Source organism: Triplophysa rosa, linkage group LG14, assembly GCF_024868665.1.
Source record: "Triplophysa rosa linkage group LG14, Trosa_1v2, whole genome shotgun sequence".
NCBI classification, from domain to species: Eukaryota; Metazoa; Chordata; class Actinopteri; order Cypriniformes; family Nemacheilidae; genus Triplophysa; species Triplophysa rosa.
In genome coordinates, this window is record NC_079903.1 from 14,693,194 (window position 1) to 14,717,943 (window position 24,750).

Below are 24,750 nucleotides of genomic sequence, written 5' to 3' on the forward strand. Positions count from 1 at the left end.
ATCATTCCGCAAGATCACCATCAACATTTCTCCCTCTTTGTCTGTCTCTCTCACTCATTTAAATGGGCCCGACGGCCCGACTCTTGGTCAGGGGCCCGGAGAGACGCAGAGAAAGCATTCTGCCCCCTCGCCATTCCTTCGCTACTCTCGTTCTCTTGCTGCGTCTTGGCTGTGCTACAAAGGTTAGCGAGGGCTTGGTGTGGGTGTTGTGTCTTAGGGTGAATTATGGGTACTGCAGCCAGGGGACCCCAGAAAGAACAAGATGGGTGTGCAGCTGGAAGCAGGATGAAAGGGAAGGGGTGAGGCAGGGGATGAGGGAGGGAGGGCAATTCAAAGGTTCATAATGCCAAGTGCTGATGTGTTTGTTTTCCATCGCTGCAGTTCCGGGCAATGAGGAGGGGAAAAATAACAGCAAATACAAATAATGGATGTGATGTATTGCACACTGTACGTTCATGAGCAAAGGGCAAAAACTTTGAAAATGTGAGAATTATCACCAGACAACCCACTGGGAGGATCAGTGTTTTGAATTGCTTATGTATTATTATAAAGGATAATGCAGACCTCTTGCCTCTAACAAAGACATCATTCTTGTTATCAACATTGTTTTTGAGTGTTGAAAACCTAATGGCTAGTAGTGGGTATATTTAAAGCTTTGATTAAGGAAGTGAGCACAGAGGTGAGATGTAGATAAAGCTATCTTCAGGGTAAAAAAATAAACTGGCCACAGTAATAGTTCCAAGTTTACAGACTTAGTATGAAAGATTATTTCTTTACATTTATTTAAAAATAAATTCTAATCAGTTATCATATAACAATGGGCTCATAATTTATTTGAACACTTTGGCCATATGTATGAATTTAATAGCATTAGATTATCCAGCCTCAAATACTGTGCTAAAGTGGTATCTGTAAACAAGTTATGGTAAAACATTTATTAAATTTCATTTTCTTTGCCAATTTTGCAATTGCGTCCAAGTTCCCTTTAAGTTCAAGAGCTTGGTGTCCGAGTAAGCACAGGTGTAATTCAGCACATTACTTATGAATGTCCTTCGCTAAGTCACAACAAAATGTTCAAATAGTTTAGGAAGGCACTACATTCATGTTAAAAAATGTATCATATTTATATTGTTATTGTTATTTTAATTATCTTCAGAAATATTTTAACATTAAGACAAACTTTTTCATGTGAAACGTGCTTGTGCTATCTTATTTTAAAATGCTAATTGCTCTAATATTTTGTATCTAATTCAGTTACATTTGTGCATTTTTAAGGCAGTCCTCTAAATACTTTTTCAGCCAATGTATAATTATGTCATAAAATGCATAAAACACAACCAACACTTTACGCTAAAGTGTAATAAAATACAAGACCAAAGACGAAGTCTACAAAGTTGATAACACCTTTTAAACGGTTTAAAGGTCCACTGTATTACATTTTTTTCACCCCTCCCTTTCAAAGCACTACGATGGCTGACACAGAACTGAGATGTCGTCACATTTTCACTTCTTTGCCAAAAGAGATAACGTGTTTACGAAATGCGTTCAGTAGAGAAGTTTGTCCGTTTAGGGCTACTGTAGAAACAACATGGCGAATTCCATGTAAGTAGACCCGCGTTGTATGTACTGTAGATAGAAATAGCTCATTCTAAGGTAATAAAAACATAACGCGTCATTCTGTAAGGTATTTTTACACCTATGAAGACATTTTTAAGTATATTAAATTGCAATTCATGTCAATAGATCCTCCAAAAATGACACATTGGACCTTTAAGGCATCAAATGAAAGAGTGTGTGTAGTTCTCATATGTACAAGCATCACAAAGTGTGATTCACTGTGGCAGACCTATGTGTGTCATGTTTGAAGCAGCAAGACTCGGACAGTAACATGTCAGAGCAAGAAATGCGCTGGTGGAACTGCTAGAAAAAGATGGAAGAGATGACCTGAAAAAGAGGAAGAGACACGAGATAGGAGACCCCCACGGACAGAGCCTCACCGACTCACTCACGGCTCATCTTATGAATGGAAGGAAATTGTTTCCTAAAAAAAGAAGCATCTGAAAGCATGAGTAACTCCAATAATGCAATCACTCCGCCTTCCAGACCAACTACGAGAGGAAGGACGAGGTGAAAAATGAAAGAAAAGGACAAGAGAAAGAGAACGAGAGAGAACAAGAGAGGCTTATTTTATTAGCCCTTAATAAATATCTGACAGATTTCCTCAGGAAATATTGCAGATCACATGTAAAATAGTTTAAGACTGATGTCAACTGCAGCAACATATGAAATCTATTACTGCGAAGCCGCAGCAGGCACAGAGTGAGAGAGCGAGAGCCGTGCTGAAAGTCATGCCGAAAAAAAGATCTCATGGCCTTTCCAAATTCTTCGAGAGGTAAAAAAGTCAGCCAAGACACAAAATCAGAGAAAAAAAACGAGAAGGAAAAAAGAACAGAAATGCACACACACACATACACACAAATGCTGAGCTCCACATCCTGTTGGGGTTGAGGCCAGTGCTGTGGAGAGTGCCCAGACTCCGCTGCCAGCTCCAGGGAAGGATGGAAGACGGAGAGTGAACTGGAGGAGGGGGAGTAGGGGGTTAAAGTGCCCGGAGAACAATACCAGCTGCAGGGAGTCAGGGGGAGGAAGTGAACCCTCCTTCTCATCCTGAAGAACCAGAAACTTGACAAAGCAATCAGCCTCCTCTGAGCCAGCTCACCCCACTGGCATCCTCCTCGCATCTGGGACAGAGGGCAGCATGGTGGGCGACCTGTTTATCTAACAGGCCCGCACACTGAACTGAGATGTGTACCTTGCTGAAAAGGCTAGTTTTAAAATTTTACAAAATTGTTAGGATACGTATATTTCAAGGCAAGTTTCAATTTCATAAAGGGATAGTTCACCCAAAAATTTAAATCCTGTCATCATTTACTCACCCTCTTGTCATTTCAAACCAGTATGATTTTCGTTCTTCAAAATACCTTCTTTTGTGTTCAGCAGAAGAAAGAAAGTCATACAGGTTTGAAATGACAAGAGGGTGAGTGTAACAAAGTTCCAAGTAAACGGGAAGAAGGAGGCAGGAACCGGCCAACGTTAAAGCAAACTTTTAATAAAATAAACAAACAACAAAACGAAAGTAAAGTGCCGACAGCTCCCTCACGGTCGACTGTCGGCCACACAAACATAATAAAACATAACATAAAATCCAGGCCTGGTTCTCTCTCGTCCTTCACTGTTGTCGCTCCTCCTTTTATGCTTCCAGAGCTCCTCCGTGAGAGATGCGAGACCGGTGCAACGCGCAGCCGGCCTCGCGCCGTTCCCTCACGGCCCTCGTCCCGCTCTGCTTGTCACAGTGAGTACATGATGAATTTTCTTTTTTGGGTAAACTATCCCTTTAACTCACCAGCATCCCGACATCCAAAACACAAAGTATGCTGGGAATACCCCAAAACTTGTACGTTTACATGCAGACAGGCAAAAATTTACTACACATTTCCTATTCAACACAATCAGCATTAAGACGGAAAGCTAATAGTCTATAGTTCAAAATGTTCACATCACCTAAAGACTGTATTCATGCAGATACAGCGGTCAAAAGCACAACCGTAAGTTAATCCGCGTCAACATGCACACACAAAGTCTCGGTTCCTTGTTTTGCATGGCAGAAGGAACTAACTCTGCCCTATGGTGCCAGTATGTCTCAGTGTGGCAGCTAAGAAATCTGCTTCCATCCCTACTTGGTGTCTCTACTCAAAGCGAAACCACAGGCCAGTACCCACAAACCATCCAACCCTGGACTAATAACCATCAAACAACACACCAACATACACACACCGAACGAACACAAGCGACCACACATACCAAAGAGGGAGGTAGCGCCATGGAAAATGAGAAGTATTGAGGTTTCTCCTTTTTCTGCAGTACTTCCTTCTTTTTTATCATCACCTCACAAGAGGGCATACAGAGTTCAGATGGGGCACTGTAGGGTAGCGGGTGGGGCATCACAGATATGAAGCAGCCACACACAGTGCAGTCAGAGGTGATGATTTTGCTAAACGGTCTGAATGTCGGCAAGTCGACTGCGTATGATAAAGACCACAAGCTTCCGAGCATGTTCGTGCCAAATATGTGTCAGGGTTAGTATAGTTTTTAATTACGTTTTTTATCATTTGTGAGGTCAATTTGATTAAATGACTTCAGCTTTTTTAAAGTTGAACCAGTTGTTCATCAATGATAACAACACTGGTATGTGTTTGTTTGTGCATGTGTGTCCTGATCAAGAGGGTTGAAGAGTACAGCGTGTTTAGTTGCATCACAGACGGGTGTAAAACATGTCAGCTGTGCATTGTGAGCTCGCACCGATTAAAAACAAAGATGACCCACCACAAGAAACTGACACTGAGAATGGGTGCCAGAGCCCAAACAGGCCCTTATATGGACTGCTTGGGTTGTTTTCTCCTGCTTCGAGTGCTTGTGCTGGTAAGCACTGCACGTTTTAAAGGGAAAAATGATTCTTGTAATTGCCCTTATTTACATATTTGTAGCTAAGCAGGGCTACTTTCTGGTAAGTTTGTGGTCTGTATAACCGCTAGACAGGGTCATATGTATTCACCGTTCAGAACTACCAAATTGCTGTATGTCCAACATTCTCCACTGGCATGGTCTATACCCACATCATGGCAGAAAACAATGGATAAAAAGCAGCTCCTAAGAGCCTCCCTTTCAGATTCCTGAAATTTGTTCATTCTTGGTTATTACACTAGGGATGTGCAAGAAACATATTTTCTAAAAAAAAATGTTGGTGGGCTGAATGAATGAATTGTTGACAGAATGGTCTTAGGGGAGTCCTTTTTGTGTTTGTAATCGAAAGTGCAAAACATAATGAAACAGTTTTGTGTTCAAAATTTGTAGTATTTTTAAGAAAAACACAAAACTGCAGGATGCTCAGAACAAAAAATAAGATGATACTTATTATAAGTTATTATAACTCTGCATGCTTATTAAAGGGATAGTTCACCCAAAAAGGAACATTCTTTCATTATTTCCTAACACTCACATGTCATTCCAAACCTGTATGACTTTCTTTTTTCTGTAGAACACAAAAGAAGATATTTTGAGGAACATAAGTAACCAAACAACACTGGCACCCATTGACTTCCATTGTATAGACACAAACCCACTGAGACATTTCTCAAAATATCTTCTTTTGTGTTTCACAGAAGAATGAGTCATATACAAGTTTTGAACCACATGATGGCAAATAAATGATGACAGAACTTTTATTTTTAGTCGAACTATCCCTTTAAGGCCCTGCAAAATAGAACTTTCATGACCCACCCCTATACACAAGACATTCAAATGACTCTCCAAAATCGCTTTCCTCCAAACATGATAAACAGTGTACCAATAATGTGGATCTTGTGGGACACGCTACGAGTGTCTGAGAAATGATATTTTCCTTTAACCGAATCACTCTGTATGGGAAAGAGTTCTTCCACACTCCATTTATCTCTGGGCGAAGGCCTGAGGTAGAACCCTGAGGAACCCCGAAGAGGCCTGCAGCCCAGCCTCCCTTCATCCCCTTAAGTTTCATGAGCACAGCGCCATGTTGCTCTTGGCAGAACTCTGCAGGCTGTCCCTGCATGCCTGAAAACCAGCACTCCCCCCACTATCCCCTTGGCAAAGGAGGACATTTCTCACATTTTCTTGTGCTCCGAGCGAACAGCGCACAGGGGGCGTGCTACCCGGCTTGACAAACGCAGGTTGCAATGGACACGTCCGGCTCTGCTTGTATCCTGTCCTTCCGCAGCACTTTACGAATCCTTCATTGTGTCTGACACGCGGTCATGGCCGACAGGTGTGTCTCTCGATGTCTCAATCAGGGTGTGATCTGAGAGCTGGAACAGAAGGAGAGGAAATAGTGAAGTTGTCTCTAAGCCAAACTGCTGTTCTAAGTCTGCTCTGTCTGGTAAAAATACAAATTTTAACAGCAACTGCCAAAGATACATTTTATTGCTTCGAGGTTGATCTATAATAGTTCGAGAGACTTAATGGAGTTCTCAACAAGGTCTCACTTTAGTATCAAGCATGTCTCAGATGTCTAAAGCTCATTAAAGAAACAAAAATTGATGTACACATAAAATGGCGATATATAGCAATATAACATAGAAGTACGAGAATTTTCTGGAACAGTTCACCCAAAAATGAAAATTCTGTCTTTATTTACTCACCTTAAAGTTGTTCCAAATCTGTATAATGTCTTTGTTCTGATGAACGCAGAGAAATAAATTTGGAAGAATGCTTGTAACCAAACAGTTCTTGGCCACCACTGACTACCATAGTAGGAAAAATTGCTTCTTTGTTCTGCTGAACACAAAAGAAGACTTTTTGAAGAATGTAAGAAAGCAAACAGTTCTGGGGCACTTTTGACTACCATTGTAATTTTTCCTACTATGGTACAGTAGACAGTGGTGGCCAAGAACTGTTTGGTTATAAGCATTCTTCCAAATATCTTTCTCATCAGAAAGACATTTATACAGATTTGGAACAACTCGAGAGTGAGTAAGTGATAACAGAAGTTTTATTTTTGGGTGAACTGTGTCTTTAATCCCAGGAGAAACAATTGAGATATCACAGAGATGTTACTTGTATTGTACTGGTGCACCAAACTGTACGAACACAACGCTTATATTCATCTAACAGCAATATGTCACCATGTCAGAGTTTATGTGAAAAAAATCAGTTTGTGTGTTTTTATTGCGTCTGTTTGTGTGTTCATTAAACGGGCTCGGGACGACCAGAAATCAGACTCCCCATTTGTTTCCAAACAACAGAGGATGGACGTTTAACCTTCATCCCACACACACCGGGATCTTTGGCAGGAGCGGAAGATTTATATTTATTATTTAATCTCTTTCTTTTCCCTAAACTTCATTTAAACGTTATTCCCTCAGTGAGTTTTGGGTTTGGGCATTTATACATAAACGAAGCTTCTCGGGATGAAAAAAAGGATGAGGGAAGAGAGAAAGGAGAGACAGAAAAAACACGGGTTGTCTCCTGGGTGCCCTTCTTTGCCATCCCATTTCCTATGCATCTGGTCTGTGTTTGAGCGCGAGAGGAGAGGGAGAGAGAGGGAGGGCCGGCCGTCTGGGGCCGATTAATAACCAATGATTTATAGGAACTTTTATAGAATAATACAATAAAAATGCATGTGCGTATGAGAGTTCACCCGTGCATATGTGAGTGCATGCGTGTTTGTTTCTGCATGTGTGTGCGCGTAAAAGGCAGCGAGCACACAATGGTTTTCTAATTCTGGGGAATCAAAACAAATTATGGGGAAAAAAACAGACCCAGCTCAGGGTAAATTGGGCACAGATGGACAAAGAGAGACAGGAAATACAGAGAGAGAGAGAACGCGAGATTGAGGGAAAGAAAGACATACGAGGAGGACAGTGGGGTACCACAGAGGAGGGGAGGAAGAGGTGGGCGAGGGTGAGGAGGAGGTGAGAGAGAGGACAGGGGCACAGTGGGGAGAAGAAGAGGAAGAGAGAGGAACTGTGGGAGGAGAGCGATCAGGATTCCCATGCCCTATATAGAGGAAATGGACTTCAGAGGGGGCTGACTGTATGTGTGAATGAAGGAGGGCAACATGGGATTGTACAACCTTACAAAAGAACTTCATTTTGACATTTTCGCTAAATAATATGAGTAGTGAGTCTGTGCAAAGTTGGCAGCTGGTGTTAGGGTGTTGTGGGTGGTCGCATGGGCACTGCAAAATCTTTATTAAACATTCATCCAGTTGTCCATTGACATGGATGGGATTGGGAACCTTCTCCATTTTTTCCTTTTCTCATTTTATTGTTCGCAAGTTGAAAACTGTAACCCCTAAGGTAACCGCACACCTCTCCTCAATAACCTGCGCATTTCTGCAGTATCATTCATATCCGTAGCTTGAATTACATGCCAAAGTCTTGAAAAGCCCCCATCACTAATATATCACCAGAAATGAATAACAACAAGATGACAAAACTATGGCACAAGTCTCGTTTCCTTAAACACACACAGACACACACATTTTTGCTCTGTAACAGGAACCTAAACAATCCCAAATGACTTTTACATGTATTTTATTACATCTAATGTGGCACGATTGGGTCACTTGTTACTTCCCCCAGCCACATGTGTGCTTCTCATTTTAGTGCATATCTGACTCTACGACACACTGAGAGTCTGTCGGAAACCTTTAAACACAACCAGTGTTCGCTTAAGTGAAAATACCGACGACCAATTAGACGTTGAAGTTATGAGCGATCCAGAGTTTGGGATTCTGAACAAAAGAGAGGCAGGTACAGCTGGAACATGAGAGGAAGTTCTGCATGCGCCCTGTCAAACAGGAGGTTCCCTTCAACCCAGCGGAGCCCACGGAGGCCTGTGATAAGCGCACAGCAATATGAATGACTTCCTGTGATGAGAGTCTGGACTGTGGCATCTGTCCGAGAGGATCTGCTGTTTCACAGACCACCGCAGCCCACTCGCACACACACAAATGCATTCACACGCACACACTCGCGGCCCTACCCAGAAACTCCCTGGCTGAATAACACGCATTAGATCACGCAGAGATCTCACCCCTGGGCAGTGCCACCCACATAAACAGTCCTGCTGTCTCCCAGCATGCTTCCCTCCCACAAGGTTGGTCGGGGTGGCGTTGACATTGGCAGAAGCTCTGTGATGGCCCCACATTGGAAACTTCATAAGTGAATCATTCTCAGCTCGACTGTTCACAACAAAGGATAGCAACTTCCTCCCTATCTTTCTTTCTCTCTCTCTCTCTCTCTCTCTCTCTCTCTCTCTCTCTCTCTCTCTCACACACACACACGCACACGCACACACACACCTCTCTCTCTCTCTCTCTCTCTCCCAACACCACACACGCAGCACAACAGCACGCACACACAACACACTACAGCACACACACACACACACACACAGGCTTTGGTTGACTATCCCCGTGGGGACAGTCCATAGGCGTAATGTTTTTATACTGTACAAACTGTATATTCTATCCCCTAACCCTATCCCTAAACCTAAAGATCATAGAACACTTTTTGCATTTTTAGATTTGTAAAAAATATTGTTCAGTACAATTTATTAGCTTTTTTGCCCATGAGGACCTCAATTTTGGTCCCCACGGTGACACGAGTCCCCATGTGTTGGTGTGCATTCAGGTTTAGGTCCCCACCGGGATATACAAACATGAACACACACACACACAGGCTTTGGTTGACTATCCCCATGGGGACAGTCCATAGGCGTAATGTTTTTATACTGTACAAACTGTATATTCTATCCCCTATCCCTAACCCTATCCCTAAACCTAAAGATCATAGAACACTTTTTGCATTTTTAGATTTGTAAAAAATATTGTTCTGTACAATTTATTAGCTTTTTTGCCCGTGGGGACCTCAATTTTGGTCCCCACGGTGACACGAGTCCCCATGTGTTTAGGTCCCCACCGGGATATACAAACATGAACACACACACACACACACACACACAGAAAGTCAATCTGGTGTCTTTTGCATCAAAGGTTGCAGGAAAGAAAAAAAAAGAAAGCCACAACAAAAAATACCCCTGCTTACTCACTCTAGTCCTCTCAACTTCTCTCTTTCTCACACTCTTACATTTTCAACAGTGAGAAGAGGCCCAGTGAAAGTTTAATGCTGACACAGTGAGAACGATCACATATGAAGATGGGAACCAATATGGCACATGAGGACAGACATACACCCTAAATGTCACTTGCATACATTAAAATTTAGATGAAAAGAAATAGTTCATAAGCTGCATGACCAAAACTGTGTGGCAAACGTAAATATGCATGTATGTATGTTTAATTTCACAAGCATCATGCGCATTAAGAGTTGGATTTTTCTTTGCTTCCATAGGAGCTTCTGCTCTTAAGGTTTTGCAAGATTTTCCATTCAGACACAGGAGCATTAGTGAGTTCAGGTATTGATTTTGGGTGATGGGGCCTGGCTCGCGGTATTACAATTTATACTCTCTACAGGTGTGCAACGTTTGATGCAACTTACAGACCTCGGTTTGGGTTATTCTCATGCTAAAACAAACCCAATTCTACCAACGTTTGTTGAAGAACCTTGCAAAGTTTGCATTGATTTTCATGCACCTGCTTGTAGCCAAACATGCCATTTACAGGTGGATTTGACATACAGTAGATTTGGCAATGCAGCGTATCAGTGAAGTGCTCGAGGCAGCAATAATAAAACTCAACACTGCCCAAATGTTGCACGGGGCATGAGCACGAACCTCACACTTCCTGTCACACTATTAATGCAAATACGAGCAGAGAATGCAGTTTTCTCACGGTTGAATTCTGAGCTGGGTGTTTATGTTATAAGCAACCCAGCAAAAATGTGTGAAGGTGTGTGTGTGTGTGTGCGCGAGTGGCCAGAGGCAGGTAGCTGGGTGCTGTGTGGTACGTGTTCAAAGGGCGCGTACGTGCCGACCTGCCCGTATTACAGTGTGTGAAAGCGCTTGTGTGGTTGGCCCGATATGCATGAGACCACAGCATATCAGAGAAGTCGAAGATAGAGAGAGAAGAGAGAGAGAATGAGAGAGAAAGAAAGAAAGAGAGAAGGCACGTAAGCAACATAACAGGATCCGGCGTGTGGCGCACATTTCAGCTTGGGTACAACAGGCAGCCCAGAAACCCACACACAGGTTTCACTTCTGCCTGCTGTGGCAGCAAGTTCACACTGGGGGAAAAGTTCACACGGAGGTCAGGGCAAAGCCATGCACACGAACGACTAGAAACATTCACTCAAAAAGAAACCTTATCCAACACATAACAAAAGCATTTATACCCACAGACGTTAATTTCTCATAGGGGTTAGCAGAGGTTTCACCGGCTCTGCTTTGAACTCAATCCGATTGGCTGGGACGGAATTGTGGGCCTGCAGAGAATCAGTTAGGGTGGTGAGCAAAAGGGAAAAGGACTTGAGTGGAAAAAAGCAGTCAGGAAAGTGATAAGGTGACGCATTTTCTTTTTTTCAATGCATATGCGAACTAGCATTCAAAAAGAACTTCGAAAACCAAAACACAACCACTCTGGTGAGCTGGAGAGGAAGAGGGTCATATCAAGAATCTACTATTGAAATATTATGGCTGTGTGTGTGTCTCAGAGCAGCGCTCCGAGCGAGAGCAGCATTAGGCAGCTGGTTTTTAGGGTGAGGAGGGTTGAGTCGTTCTCATGGCCTCTCAGGCCTTTAATCAAGCTGTTCTATTGGTCAGAAGAGCTTGGTGACACGGTCGCCACCGCACACCCGAGACAGCAGCCACACAGACACGCTGGAGGAGAGAGAGGGGATGGAGCAAGATGTTGAGTGTGGGTGCTCGGTGTTAACTGAAACACATGCGCCAGTGACTCAGCCAACCAGCAGTGCGGCGAAGCATAGAAGTCCAGACTCAACGCCAGACTGTTCTGATGAAGGAAGAGTCTGCCCTCTGCTGGTGGAGCCCGAAACTGCAGCACTGCTATACATTCAACAACAGCAATGCTTTTTCACTCAATTCGTGAAGGTTCATTTTGAAAAAGCGAAAACAAACTAGTTAAAAAAAGTCTAATTTTAATACGTAATATTATATTCTGTAAAGGATGTTTTTAAAAAGCTCAGTGGTTAGAGCTTGGCGCTAGCAACGCCGATGTTATGGGTTCGTTGTAGCTACTCAAAAAATGTACTGTATTGTATAATGCGAGTCAAATCGCTTTGGAGTGTCTGCCAAACGCATAAATGTAAATGTAAAAAATTTTTTTAGCAAACCTCACAAATCTACCTAAAGCCTTGTCAATTGGAACATTAACTAATATATTGTCAATATTTACTCAAATATCTTTAAGTAAGTTCTCACTTGCCATCATTTAAAATGCATCACGCCAGTAATGACCAGCTTCCTAACACAGCTAAACTGGATTTTCCAACATTGGCAATCGAATAGTGATTGTCATGACCTTCATTTTATAACATGTAATCAGTAAAATGCACCATTCCACATGAATGAATCATAGTGCGGTTAACAGATCCCGCAGCGGCACCGACGCCTGTGGAAGAGAGAGTCTCTGGGCGCCTTGAGCTCCGCTAAAGGATCAGACCACCCTCAAGCTCCTCATCAGTGTCAGGCTTCCCTTACATAAACCAGGGAGAATAAGTGGGCACTGAAACCTTGCCAAAAGCAGCAGAGCTTGAAAAGTAGTCAGGTGCCCCGGTAATTCAGAAATGACTAATGGCAGGCACTGTCAACGTGGTATATAAAACGCAGCTTCATACACACACAGGTTTTTAATGGCTGTGACCCAGGACAGACGATTACGCTGTGGTAAGTGCTCTGGCTGGGTACAGTAGCACCTACTCAACAGCCATAAATCACCTAAAGTACAAACAAAGAGATAAGAGTGGTTCTCTATATTATATACACGTAAGTGGCTGTATACATAAGCCCTTTGTTAGTTCTCAGCCGCAGGTTGTTTATCAGACAAGTCACCTGCTAATTCCTCAGTCCAGCGCCGGAACGGAGATGAGGATGGTCACCACATCCCTGCTGTGGAATTCACTGTAAATGCTTGTTCACAGTCACACAGACAATAATGAGAAAATTATAAGTTTTGAAATCATTCTAAATTTAAGAGCATTCCGAAGTACACACAACTATAACTATACAGATGAATATCAACGGGATCATTTTCTAAACACTTGACAATAAAACACTGACAGGCAAATTAAAGGCTCGCACATTTAAAACGTGAAACTGCAAGGCATGAGCTTAGAATAAACATAATATTATTCATCCTAAATAGTACTCAAAATATATTTAGTACGTCCCAAATCGTAGTATTTTGAAATAAGTATCCTTAAAGTACCTGAATGGTTTTTTCGATGCACAATGTCTGATATTACTCACAACTTATTGGAAAAGGTAGAAATTTAGTGATTTTACACTGAATTAATAATTAACAAAGTTAAGTTATGATTAAATTAATTAATAAATTAACTAGTAAAAAAAACAGTGCATAAGTAATAATGGATGGAATGAAGCTGAAATGCGAGAGTTTTTGTATTTTGCTATGTGTGTTTGTTAATGATCACAGTGTCGTCTAGGCAACAACATGTCACAATATCAGAGCTTCACAACACAAAAAATATTGATAACAACTTTATTGTGATATTAATTGGAATTTTAAAATAAAAAGTAATAATGCAATCAGCTTTTAATTTTGTTCATTTTGTGTTTTCTCTTTTGGCCAATGATTCACAATGTAGGGAGGCAGAGAGAGAATTTGTTATGGCATAATGTTAAATGGGTGCAAAACAGCTATAGACTACTGGTCAAAGTGTCAACCAGATATGGGTCTGAATTATAATATTATCATATGCGTAATATGAACACAATATAAATTTTGATTAACATTTTGACACCCCTATTGACATGTTATAGTTATTGGCCAATGATCATGTTTAATAAACAGCTTGACCACCATAGGTGGATTGGCCATCTGGGAATTCTGGCAAAAACCAGAGGGGCCGCGGACCATTTTTAAAAATGTGGGCCCGGCCGGTCAGATTAAAAAAAAAATCAAATAAATTGTTTTTAGAGTCCGACAGCGCATAGGAGTTTTCTCGGTGGGCCGTTGCTCAATGTGGGCCGGCCCACTATGGGGATATAAAGAAATAATAACAATAATCATTTTCTTTTGCTTATTTGTTACTCGTCAGCGCTCGTCAGCGTCAAAATGTTGACCAATCAAATTAAATAAAAAATTCAAATTAAATAAAGACCGGGTTCACAGAATTCAAGCCAATCAAATTACAGACACAAAGCAGAATACAGCCAATCAAACTAAAGAAGACAGAATTTTCAGCCAATCAAATTGAAGGAGGCAGAACTTACTGTCATTAGGCGGGCGCTTAACATGCGTGAACTCCAGTTTCGTGATTCAGTTTTAATGATGACCGTGTAGTGAGATGTAAGAAGGCAAACATAACAAATCCAATGGTTTTACAATAAAAAAGTTAAATGGTTAGATTCAGAGATGCAAACTACTTACCTTTTGTGAGTTTTGCTGTTAAAAACTTTGAACAATGAAAAATGGTTTGTCCCATATTGTAAGACGTGTGTTCGAGTCTAAAAATCTAAATGTCTAAAATCATACTGGAACAGATAAGTTTATAGCATATGAGGGCTGAGGCATAAGATATGACTGTGTGTGTATATGGTCCATTTTATTAGCATGAACGAATTCAATAGACTGCAGAACTATCATCACAGGTACTTAAATTACTTTTTGTCAAAAAAATGTCAAATTTTTGTCAAATTTGTATTTAATGTACAGTTTAAAAAAGCTTATTAAGCTTTTTTTATTAAGCTTATAAGTAAGCTACTTATTAAAGCCAAAGGGGGAATGTTTTCTCTCCTCTCTTCTCGGTTTATAAATCCTAAACGCTAACTTTTAAGAATGGTATAATGTTGATTTTGGACTTATTGCTGATGTAAAACAATATTTGTTAGCAAAGTCTAGTCACACCATGTCATGGTCAGTTTAAATACATTACCTTATTTTACATTGACATGTTTCGGCAGGCTTTTAGGTCATTTTGATTTCTATTTGTTGCTTAGACTGCACTGGCCTTTACTGTTTAATGTTTTATTGACTTTGCAAGGTGGCATGAAAGGTCTTAAAAAACATTTACATTTATGAATTATAGTGCTATAGAATGGTTTGTACATCAGTGCGTTGTTGTGTTATGTTGTATTGCAACTGGGTTTTGTGGGCCGCTCCTGCTGAAGAAGTCCAGGGCCACTTTTTACTCCCAGTCTGCCCCTGTTGACAACTAGTAAACTGAATTTTCTGTCAGGAGTAAGACATGGGAACCGTCCGTTCCGTCTCTGCGGCCTGCAATGAGGCACACACGGACGCACACACGTCATCCCGGTTCCTGTTCTGAGAAATATTCAGTCAGCACAGCAGTGGAGACCACACGCCTCAAAAAGTTCACCAGCTTTGTTCTACCTGAACCGCTCCCACACGGGGGCTGCTTGTGTACGTGAGCGAGCCCGTCTGTGCGCACGTTGAAAGCGCTGACGAGCAGCGGTAACCACGGCAACTGAGTGATGATAAGTCCCTGCCCACCGATACCCATCTCTCCTGCTTGCAGTCGGAGTGACTCATGATGATGCACACACAGCTTCCTGTGCAGAACACTCTCTCTGACCTACACACACTTCTTTTTCATGTGCCTGTTAGATACGTTGTCACGCTGTCTTTTTGAGCAGAAGTTGTGCCTAAAAGTGGCTCAACATCATGAACTTAGGACAAAAATAAATGAAGGTTCTTTTGACAGGCGCATTCTAAATGTTCAGAAAGAAATCTGATGACAAACACCGATGTGAAAAAGAACATTAACCTAGGTTTGTGAAAGTTTGTTAAAATGATGATCTGATTTTTGCTGATTTGTAGGACGAGAAGGGTGGTGAGAATATCTCGATTTGTGCATGCGTGTGTATTTTCAGGTCCTTAGTGTGGGAAGGCTGTGGTGGATGTGAGAATAACATAAGTGGAGATACCAGCAAGAGAGAGACATGATGGATATCACAGACAAACACTGTAAAGGACTAAATTACTTTTTTAACACTGCCGCCATTATATTCATACTGCAACCTAAGAATAGAGGCAGCAGGCCTCCTACATTTTCACCAAAAGCAAAAATGTTTTAGTTATATTATCTCATCTAATTGTTATCTAAACTATATCATATTCTAATTAAAGACAACACATGCCACACGTTCTAATGCACAAGCATACAGACACCATTACAGTAACAGACAAACCATCTAAACTGAGGTCTAGTGTGAGGTCTGGGTTAAGAACCAAACATGGGTTATCAACACACAAGATCTGAAGATGAGACCACACACCTGATTAGGGCAAAAAACAACCAGCCACACTTCTCACTTGCTCTGATAAAGAATAATATTGGAAATATGACATACGCATTCTGTGAAATACTTAATAAACGTTAGGATAACATTAAAGGTTGTGTACGTATAGTACACAACACTGCATACTTAGCAAACGAGAAACTGACATTAATATGCATTATGTATAATCTTTACTCATGCATGGATGTAACTGTGAAAACAACTGCGATTATAAGTGGTTTCACCCTGATAGTCACTCTGAGGTGTTTGCCAAAGTGACACTAGTAATATTGCGCACACGCGTGCGCGTGCACACATGTTGGGTTTCCATGTTTTATGGGGACATTCCATAGACACAATGGTTTTTATACTGTACAAACTGTATATCATATTCCCTACCCCTAACCCTACCCCTAACAATCACACACAACTGTCTGCTCTTTTAGATTTTCAAAAAAATTAATTCTTTATGATTTATAAGCTTGTTTCCTCATGGGGACCAAAAAATGTCCCCTCAAGGACAAGGATTTTGGATATTGCCATCTTTGCGACTTTGTGGTTTTTGTCCCCATACCGTAGTGTTTACCCTTCCCACACATACACACACATACGCACACACACGCACAGCACACACACACACACACACGTATAACTCTATAGACGTAATATAACTCTCCACAGATGTAATGATTTTTATACTGTACAAACTGTATATTCGATTCCCTCAAAGAAATCCCCAAAATATCATCATTTAGTATGTTTTTTAAGCGATTTAGTTTACGCGGACATAGGAAGTGTCCCCGCAAACCATGTTTAAGTTGTCATACACATGTAGTTCACAATTTATCACACAAGCTCTAACAAAGCTGTCTTTGACTATTTTAAATTTTAAACAGTTCTTGGACCCCATTGACTACCATAATAGGAAAAATGACAATGGTAGTCAAAAGTGCCCCAAAACTGTTTGCTTTCCTACATTCTACAAAATATCTTCTTTTGTGTTCAACAGAACAAAAATATATAATGTAATTTTTCCTACTGTGGTAGTCAATGGGGTCCAAGAACTGTTTGGTCATAAGCATTTTTCCAAATATCTTTCTCTGTGTTCATCAGAACAAAGAAATGTATACAGATTTGGAACAACTCGAACGTGAGTAAATGATGAAGGTATTTTTATTTTGGGTTGAACTGTTCTTTTAACTGTACATAGTAAAATTTGTTCACTTAAAATGCTATAAAATATATTACAAAACAGCTTTTTTCTTTATTTTTAAAAGCACGCAAAGTTTTCTACAAAAAATCTCCTACAGACTAAATAAGAGCCATGATTTAAATCACTCATTTAGAAAACCACAGAGAAAGTTATTATACATAAATGTGACACTTGTTTTCCCAAAGATATGATTATCACAGCACCCGCTCCAAAAAAGTTCCATCCAGGATACATGAAAACTGCTAGTTATTAATAGACTAATCAACTCAAAGCAAAGATAACATGGTCATGTTCAACGCTGTAACTTAAAGTGATGCCTACGGAAATTAAGTTTGGTTTCGCATAATACTGTATCAGCAATATAAGAACTTCCTAAAGCATACAGCACATAAGCAGAAATGTTTTAAGCGTGAGATTCGCCCGCGTTCGTGCTGCATGACTAATTCAGGTGATCACAATGGAAAAATCTATAGACAGTGTTTATTATTGTTGGTATGGTGACTGTTCAAACAGGATGACGTATAGCTTCCTCTGCCCACAGCTGTAAAGAGTCCCTGAGAGACGAAGATGTTTCAACGCAGAATATGGCAAACCGCAGGTCACACACAAACTTCTGCATCCTCTAGAGAAGTTTACTTCAATGTGGCAATGTGAACCATAGACAAATAGGAACAATGAACAGTGGCTACATTGATATGTGTGTAAAATATACTTCCCTGAATATTTTTAGCCGAGGATACTGCATGAGAATTTGCTTTTGTAAGCCAAAACTTACAGCAATCCGGTTAAGGCAATGGTTTACAATTTAGTTATTTATACCCATATGCTGTTATAGTTTTCTTTAAAACGCAAAAGGGCAATTCCGTGAAAACATCAACCTTACCATGAAAAAATAAAAGTTTTTACCAAAGCTTTTTACTTTTATACTAACAGTACAGATATCAACATTTGGTGGTTGAGGTCTCTCTTCACGTTTTTAAAGCATTTGTTTTATTTTTAGTGTATGATTCTCCATAGTCTAGTAATTGTCACATCCATAACGGCACATATTCCTCATAAATGGGCACATGAAAATTAAAATGAAATAACTACTTGATGTTCTATGAAGAGCCATCCCTTCTCCATTTACTGGGTATAACTGATTCAGGTTTGTGCATTTTAATTCACAGAAATCGTAAAAATTTCATTTTACAGCTCTTGCCTACACAGCAAAAAAACAAAACAAAGCAAAAAGTCATAAAAGATACAGCATCATAAAAGTGTATTGATTATTAGCAACCTTCATGAACCATCATTGCATAGGAAGAACTGTGTATTGATTCTTTAAACATTTCTTGGGTTCAATGAAAAAAGTCAGATATATTGTAGAGTTAGAATGTCATGATACTGTGGTAAATAATGGCTAAATTTTCATTTTTGAGTGAACTTTTTCTTTAATTCATCCACAGGTGGTAAAGAAATCAGGAGGAACAGAGAGAAGTTGAAAATCAATGTGGCCTTTTTGGTTATTCAGTCTCTGATCACTAGTTTCATCAGCTGACAGCTGGTGTATTTTTCCTTTACTTTGGTTACAAAAACTATATTGGTAAACTGGCATTTAAATCCACTCATAGGAATAGAATGGAGTGTGGGTTTACTGCTTGCAAACTTCAAAAATCACCCACTTTAGAACATTTATAAATGCCCGCGTCTATAAAAAACATAGTTCTGCATCGAAAATATGCACGTTTACGGACTGTTCAGACCGTGACATTTAAAAAAATCAGTAAACTTGATCATATCTGCTGAGAAAGTTTAAGAGGTTAAGTGAAGGCACAACCTTTTACCAGTGGATGAACTGAAACTTGTCAAGATGAGCACACCGCAGAAGGAAGCAACGATAGGTTGTGACCTCTGGGTCAGCTGATCAGCACAGCGTTTGTATGACTGATAAACATTTCAGAACTCCCCCTCCCACCCGATGCAATGTGCATGTGTGGCTTCCCTCTCGGTCTTGGTTCCCTGTCTACAGGGGAAGCAGAAGAGTGCCAAGGCGCAAAGTTTTACGAGCTGGTCTCGACCAAACTCACCGCATTCCCACCGTCCCTCAGCCGAGAGACGTGACTTTAGCCACGCTGGGGCTTCAGCCAAACCACAGCTCGCTTAAGGTCACACACAAACACTCGCATGCTTTTCTTGAGTCTATGTAGAATATATCTGCCATTTTGAAACTGGGTTTAGTCTTTCATAATCGACTCTGTAATGTGCTGGTAAACAATGACTCTCGTTCGTGGTGCGGAACTGGCAAATGTGGTTCAGTCCATTGATAAACAAAACACAAACAAATTATTTTACTGAGAAACAATATTTTAGATGGGCGTTAGTGTACTTTGCTTATTTTCTTTTTCAAAGACAATTTCGCGCAACTACGACGAAATAAGCGCCAACGCACCGTTTTAAATGCAGCAGCGTTCTCTAAGGGGTCTTCTTGGAGGTGGGCATCTGCTGAGTCATGAACGGTCAAGCATGAAAACTGACCCGTGACGCATCATCATCGTACCCCCACGGTATGACTCAGATTTCACCGTTAATGGGCTGTTGGGTCTCAGCCGCTGAGACTGCTCAGTTATTTAGCAGGACCAATCCTACGCTCGGATCTCTCCTTGCCCCAAACTAAGGCCCAGACGGCCAAACTCGGCAAAACAAACCTGAACCGGTCACCTTGCAAAACTGCGAATGTCAGTCCAGCCAAAGAAAATGACGTGGCAGTGATATGACCTTCACATAGCTCAAATCACATTCGTTTGACCAAGGCCAACCGACAAATCCTCGGCCAACTCCACACTTCAGATGTATGAGCGAAGACATGTGGAATGTTCGTGGCTGCAAGATTTACAGACAGCATTTAGGGATTACTAATATGTGCTTGCAAATGAACACGCTTGTTGATCAATAGCAGCTTCACCAAGTTCAACATCTATAAATGATTAGCAGGATATACTGTACGTGTTACAGTGGTCTGGATTGTATCCTGTATGCTCTTGCCATGACACACAGGTTCATCAATGAGGTGTGACTGTTAGACAATTTTAATGTTTTTGGTATGCAAGAAATCCCTCTTCATTGAAAATCCCTCTACTACGTTATACAGTGCTTTACAAATGGTTTAAAAAAAACATAGTCATACCGTAAATATACTGAGAACGTATCACACTATTATACAGTATGCAAGCATGCAGTCGCAAATGCTGACAGCATCATGTCACTGAATAAAAAATCAGTGTTTTGGATAAACAAAATGCTTTTTAAAAAAAGAAGAGGCAGATACCTTTTACTTGTTTAATCTTGTTGTGTTCCTGCCTTGACATTTTATAAATATGTATACATTTAGTAAATGCACGTTTCATTTATTTTAGAAAATTATACATAGATTTCAAATCCTCTAATTCTAACAGAAAGCTGTTTAAACTATCAACCCATAGATCAAATGTTTTTCTCACCTGCATATGACAAACTATTTTTTAATAATATAATAATTTATTATAATAATGTAGTGGCTGTATGGCGCGATGTTGGGGAAACTTAAGACATAAAAACTCTATTGCTACAGTAAATGTACTACTGAGAAATAATGAAATTAAAAAATGTTGGACAAATTACAATGCCCCAAAAAGGACTTCCTTTTCCTTTCTTTCACGCTTATACTGCCATCTTGTGGCGCTGGACGTTAATATGACGACAACAAGTCTTTACAAACAACTTTTACAAAGACCTGTTACACGACAAAGACAAGACGCTGGAGAACTAAAGGCAATAATATTGAAAGTTATCGTTGAATGGCCACTTTAATCTACATATAAATAAGCCTACATGTGCGACCAATAAAACAAAAGTAATGAACTCGGATTAGTTTAAATGTTTATGTTTCTCCAAAAAAAAAAACCTTGGCAGTGTAACCCCATTCTAAACAGAGAACAACTCGAATTTCTTTCGCTATGTCGTGCACGCCGCATTTTATTTCCTTCATTGTAAAAAAATCAAACAATAAGTACAACAGCATAATAAAACACACAACTGAATAAGAAATGATCATAACGCTTACATACGTCCACAGTGTGAAACGTCACTACCTGACGCCAAACTACGACATTCTCGTCCAATTTTGACGCAGAGCTGTGCAATGATTCCACTTGAGTAAAACAAACTATCCCGGTTATACCAGTGACTGCAGGAAAAATCGTAAATAATTGATGTCTTTATGCGGCATGCAATGATATCGCACTAGATCTTACCTGGACATCAAGGCCTCCATATTTGAGACTGCTCTAGAATTGTTGACAAAGTGGCGTGAGCGCTCGTTGACGTAAGCAACACAGGCCGAGGACCAGATTTAAAGTTTTCCATTGAACAAGGAAAAATGAATTTCGCATTGTATACTATTATTCCAAAATATATTTTGTGTAAAATCGAACTCTTTTTAAAAATCGTATGTATATTTTTAGTTCTAGGAAAATTGACATCTGCTTTATTTCCAATTGGCAGTTACGTTTAGACAAAAAGACAAACGTTTTAAAACATAATTTAAAAATGAATAAGCAATAAATTAGAAAATCTCAGCCTTCCCTTCTCCATCTTTGCCCAGGTTAAACATGAAGATAATACAGTGATGTGTAGCATGATAAGGAAAGGAAGGGTATGAGTCATTTCTGTGAGTCATTAGTTCTGTGGGGACAGCAGCAGCAGCAAAATGAGTGCGTGTGCGTGTGCGTGTGCGTGTTTTTTAGACAGAAAGAGAAATTTAAGATGCAGGGATGCACAGTTGATTATAAATATGTGACATAAATGAATTGACTTACCAATTTTGGACAGAAAATTGTTAGGAAATTATGATAAAGAATATGTGATTTGTGAAGTCTTAGGCCTACATATTTATTAACATGTACAGGTGATTTCGATTAAGCAATTAATGCATCATCTGTCAATTGTCAATAATCGGGATGACCTATATGAAAATAGTTAATTTTCCAGATGGACAGTGTAAGAGAAAGAGATATAAAACATAACCCACACAAGATAACCTACAGAATAGCAATGGACAAAACCTTCTCATGTATAATTTAAAGCCAAGACTAGCCTATATGAATTAAATATGAAATCAAAAGAAATGCAGTCATAGAATAATATTGGTATTGACCAGCTTGTGTGGTAGGGGTGTTTTTATGAAAATGGGCTTTACATTTTTAAACTCTTATAACGGCGGCAAACAGAATCATGCAGGTGCTGGTGTATGTTCTCTACCTACGTAAAAGAACATTTGCTCTGCCACATTTATGACTCACAAGCCTGCCACTGCATTCAAAGACCTCAGCATACGTAAACCTAAAACCCACCAGCACACTGATCTAATAAACAGAAGTTAATTAAAAGATGTAACGGACAACTGTTTGCTAAATAAACGTGTTAATTGACAGTATTTGAAATCAGTCTTGTGAATTTTAAGCTCATTTTGCTGCATATTTAATGTAATGTCTTAATACGATTAATATAACAGGTTGATAATTTTATAGAAATATTCCCAAATATGTTACATTAATGTACAGTGCCTGACTTACTTATGCAATTTATAATTTTTACTATTTTGTCCCCTCTTTTGTAAATATCATGCCCTACATTCATAAAAAAGGAAATTTGAAGTTAAATGAATATTTATGACATGCTACTTCAAAACGGACCCTGTTGAATTGTTTGCTAGAGCTGTAGACACAGATCTGAGTGAACTGACATAATAAAAAGGGGTTTTCATGGTGGAGTAAGTCTCGTATACTCCATGGTGCTTTTCCCAGACCTCATCTTCTGTTTGCTGGCCCCTGGAGAACAGGTTAAGATAAAAGACTGACGCATTTCCCTGAAGCCTGAGATGTGGCTTTGCATCTGCCTGTTTCATGCTTCTTAACAATTTTTTTCTGGATAGAGCACATCACCAGTGACGCATGCTGTCAAGCTTGTTTTATTTCGATTTCTTTTTTTTTAACCAGAACAGCATTTCAACTGATGTATATTGTGATAAACATTACTGAGTCAAGGTACTTTAATGCATGCTACCATTTCACCACTCACTCAATGAGTGAGTCAGTCCAAAGGTAGTCAGGCAGTGAGTCATTAGAAGATCTTTATTTTATTTTATTTTATTTTATTTATTTATTTATTGAAAGCTGTCTGTTTTATAAGACAAGCCAATCACACCTACACCAGTTTAGGATGACAAGCTTTCAGCCTCTTCAGATTTTGCTTTGATGGCCAAATGTCATGGGAAGATGTATGTGACTCAATGGAAGCATGGATATTGTGATTTATATATAAATGGGGACTACTGGGTATTTCTTCAGTTTGCTGTAGTGGATGAGAAGATACCGTGGTGTGGCTTCTAATAGGTTTGGCATCAAGAGATGGCTTTCCATTGGTAAGTATAGCTAAAAGATACAGAATTTATATGATATTCAAATGTTTTAAAAGTCAACAAATGGGAAATGTAACATTTTGGTTCTGAATATATATATATATATATATAAAGTATGTTTATAGGAAATATATAGAAATATGTTTTATTTTTATAGTGTAGTGCATTTAACTTCTTATTATTTATGAACAACCTGTTATTCCATCTACATTAGTAATATGAAATTATACAACAGTTGTCTTGCATGTTGTTTGCGGAATAATGTCAATACAGCACATTTCAGACACACACTGCATGTTCGGCACCAGAGGCTGAACTGCACCATATCTGTCTGAGGAATGTCTCAGCTTCGTTCAATTTATGCCACGGCTGAAGAGAACTGAAAAAGAGGGGGAACGAGGGAGTGAGAGAGAAGATGAAGAGAGAATACTGATGACTGACTGACATGGGAGGAGGAGGGAGAACTCTGCAGGTGCGTGCTGAGCCCTGTGGAGCTTCTCTGACAGATGCTCCTGCTGCATGGTGGGGAACCGGGCGAGCCTGCTCGGGGTACAAACCACAGCAAGGGAACATGCTGCTTAAAGTTGTGCGAGGCTTGAATAAAGCGAGATAGGAAGGGATGAAGGCCCGAAGGAGCTTTTGATGACGTGCTATCATATTTAATTCACAAGACTAATTATGCTCTGCTTGAGATGGCGGGAATCAGTGGTTGCCTCTGGATCACCATGACCATGATTGCCTCAGAGTGTGCATCTTTTATTAATGGAGACCTCATACGTTTGCACAGCTCATGCTGGGTTTCGGGGGTTTTTCCCGATGTGAACTGTTCACGGCTACAGGACTCTTTGAAGAAGTAATATTGCAGAGACTAAAGACTAAAGATTGCTGGGTTAAACGCAGACTGGAATTATGACAATTAAATTGGTTGTATTCGTTTAGATAAAGAAAAGCCTCAGCCACATGTATTGTATGTATGATTCATGCTGAAATTAGTCTGAAGTTGTCATTTTGTATTTTATTATTTAGACATTTTTCACCTAAACCTCAACTATTTGAAAGTAGTTAGATGTAAATGATCACTCTTAAAAATAAAGGTGCTTAAAAAGTT

General features: G+C 39.9%; 1 long non-coding RNA gene across 2 annotated transcripts in view; it reads right to left on the reverse strand.

The window, feature by feature from the left end:
• LOC130564753 (uncharacterized) overlaps positions 1–21,809 on the reverse strand; it is a 79,216-nt gene extending 57,407 nt beyond the window's left edge. For both annotated transcript variants that reach the window (XR_008964299.1, XR_008964300.1), the window contains exons 1-2: positions 21,478–21,809; positions 5,701–5,897 (exon numbers count right to left, since the gene is read on the reverse strand). This is a non-coding gene — a long non-coding RNA (uncharacterized LOC130564753). The remainder of the gene's footprint in view (positions 1–5,700; positions 5,898–21,477) is intronic.
• Between the last annotated feature and the right edge of the window lie 2,941 nt (positions 21,810–24,750).